The sequence below is a fragment of the Tamandua tetradactyla genome, chromosome 14 (assembly GCF_023851605.1).
Source record: "Tamandua tetradactyla isolate mTamTet1 chromosome 14, mTamTet1.pri, whole genome shotgun sequence".
NCBI classification, from domain to species: Eukaryota; Metazoa; Chordata; class Mammalia; order Pilosa; family Myrmecophagidae; genus Tamandua; species Tamandua tetradactyla.
Window position 1 is genome coordinate 61,353,181 of NC_135340.1, and position 3,190 is coordinate 61,356,370.

Below are 3,190 nucleotides of genomic sequence, written 5' to 3' on the forward strand. Positions count from 1 at the left end.
TTGATGAACTTCAGTTTTCTATATTTTCTTTTGTCACCTGTGCTTTTGGTGTCATGTCTAAGAAGGCTTTGCCTAACCCAAGTCATGAAGCTTTATTCCCGCTTTTTTTTCTAATAGTTTTATAGTTGTAGCTCTTACATTTAGATCTATGATTCATTTTACTTTAATTTTCTGTAAGGTGCAAGAAAGGAATTGAACCTCATTCTTTTGCATGTGGACATCCAGTTGTTCCAGCACTATCTGTTGGAAAGACTAGTCTTTCTCCATTGGATTGTCTCGATATCTTTGCCAACAATCAATTGACTATAAACGTAAGGGTTTATTTCTATACTCTCACTTCTATACTATAGATCTCTAGTTCTATCCCACTGATTTTTGGTAATGTCTTTTTTTCATTTTTAATATGCTTGGGGGTGTCACATTTCATTCTTTTTCCACATGAATATCCATTGACACATCACCATTTGTTGAATTTTTGTTTGTTTGTGTTTTTTGGAGTGCATGAGCCAGGAATTGAACCTGGGTCTCCCACCCAGTGGCAAGAATTCTACCACTGAACTACCCGTGTACTCCGTGGTAAAGTTTTTATTTACTTGAATGGCATCTGTGTACTCTTTCAAATGGATTTTATGATTATTTAACAATTTAATGGCATTACTGTTAACTTTTTATTAAGAGAAACAGCATCATTTTATTACCCTATATCAAGTATGGTGTGTTTATTCAATTTCTCTTGTCTATTTTTCATTGAAGTGCTATAATTTTAAAAAAACAACTCATATAATTTTTAATTAATCAGATAGTTGCGTATTTTGCTACTGTTATTGACAGAATTTTTTCCATTATATTTTTCCAAGTGTACCTACAATATAGAAAATATTTTGATATTATATATTTCGTATATTATATTTATTTATTTTATTAATTTATTGCTGACTCTAGGCTGCTTTTAATTGTCTTAGACTTCAACATATACATTAATATTTGTAAACACTAAAAGTTGTCAATTTCCTCTGCATTTTTTTTTATATTTCATTGAACTCCTCAAAATTTCCAGAAATGTGTACAAATACTAACTATTCATTTTTAGTGCCCTCTTGATTTTAGTAGTCATGGACTTAGCAAATGAGTTGCTTACAATTTTTTTCTTTTTATATGCTGTATGGTGGAGTCATATTTTCAGTATTTTTCCATATGAGTATCCCATTATTTTAAGACCATTTGTTGAATTTTTGTTTTTGCTTGTTTTTTTGATTGTTTGATTTTGCTTGTTTGTTGGTTTTTTTCAGAGGTGCATGGACTGGGAAGCAAACCTGGGTCTCCCGCATGGTAGGTGAGAATTCTGTCACTGAACTGCACTTGCACCCTTAGTTGCTTACAAATTTTAAATTAACAACATCAAAATATTGGAGGATACTCATATTTCTACTTTTCCCAAGAGCAGTTTGTTTCATTTTAATCAGAAATCGATCTTGTACTTAGCTCAATGACTTTCACATATTTTTTAGAATTTTTCTTTTTCCTTTTAAATATATTGATAAGGATATTGGGCAGAGTTTTCCTTAAGATTTTCCATGTGTTCCTCTGGAAGAGATTCTGTATGTGCCTTTTCTGCATTACCTTTATCAGATCACCCTTCAGGTTTACAGTAATTTGTAAAATAAAATAAATGAATAAATAAGTTGCTTCACCATTTCTCTATATTACTGAACATTTTATGAAAATTGAACATTTATCTCCTATAAATCCTTTGATTTTAAATCTGTTTGGGAGAACAACTGTTCACATGATTTTCAGTATATAGTATTCTTTGGTGTTATATTCAGGTTAAAATTAAATTATTCACTTTGTGGTGATGTTCAATTTTATTAGCATATACTTATGCATTGTATTAAATTATAACATTAAATATCTGCATGTTTGCTTATTCTTATTTCTAATTTTAAACCTATACTTTATCTTGATTCGATTCTGTTAAAATGTATCTATTTTATTATTGCTTACTGTTTAATTAAGCCAATCAGGATTTCTCTATGCTTCTGTTTTTTCTAACTTGTGCTTTTGATTTTATTATTCTCGTGTTCCTTTCTTTAGAATTATTATAATAACTTTTCCTAGTTTCTTAAATTTGATGTTCACTTTCTTGTCTTCTTTTTAAAATAGTATCTGTTTCCCTTCACCCACTTAAGTATCAATCATCCATCCAGTATCAACTTTAAAATTCCCTGACTTGTTGCCACCATCATTTTTTCTCACAATCCTCTAGCATTCTATACTTCTTTCTATTCCATTGTGCAGGTAATAAATGCATTGGTGAGTGCAAGTATTCTCAGACTTTTAAATAGTATAAGATTATGTAAATTTAACTTATCTTCTAACAAAGGCATTTTAAATCTGCTCATGGTGCCTCCTCTGACTGTCCCTTTCCCATTTCTTCTAGTATAATTCTGCTCATCCTTAAATCTGACTTCTAAGTTGCCTTCTCTATAAAGCCCAAAATTATCCAAACAAATGAATTCACTGACTTTCATGTTTTCATTTTGTGATTTAACACCAAAAATGAAAAGAACAATGAAATACTTTTTACTTCTATCTCAAGTTCTAGATTTTGAGAACTTTGAAGCAATGGAACAATGGGACCATGACTCCACACAAGAGTTATTCAATAAAGATTTGTTGAACAAATTATTAACAGAACATTCTTCCGCATTCCAAAGACCCATCAAAAAGGTGCTATCCATTCTGATATTCCTCTTTTATAATGGGAATAAATCAGTCACTGCTGGTCAACTGCATTAAAATATATAAGCTGAGGATTTCAACAGGTGAAATTGTAGATGAAATTATTCTATACACATTTAATTATTTATTCATTTACTTTTTTGTCTATATATATTTATTGAATACCTATAACTTCTAAGGCACTGGGTATAGAAGAGTGACAAAACAGCAAGATTTTCTTGGCCGTGTGAAGTCTGTGTTCTAGAAGGGAGAAGAAAAGCAACAAGAATCAGTAAAGAAAAGATATGTCTAGATTGTAATGTAAACTTTTTGTACCAGAATAAGAATGATTATACCCTAGGATGTATTTGTTATTTGGAAAGGCTACATAGACTCTTTTAAATAAGCAATGGAGGGCCACTGATGGCTTTGTGTGAGGAACAATGTGGTTACTGAGTCTGATGACAGA

At 30.8% G+C, this 3,190-nt stretch overlaps 1 long non-coding RNA gene across 1 annotated transcript; it reads left to right on the forward strand.

Moving 5' to 3' along the window:
- Positions 1-212: 212 nt before the first annotated feature.
- On the forward strand, positions 213-2,637 carry LOC143655142 (uncharacterized). The gene is made up of 3 exons (XR_013162063.1): positions 213-311; positions 1,290-1,329; positions 2,600-2,637. It is a non-coding gene; the product is annotated as an uncharacterized LOC143655142 (long non-coding RNA).
- Positions 2,638-3,190: the final 553 nt, after the last annotated feature.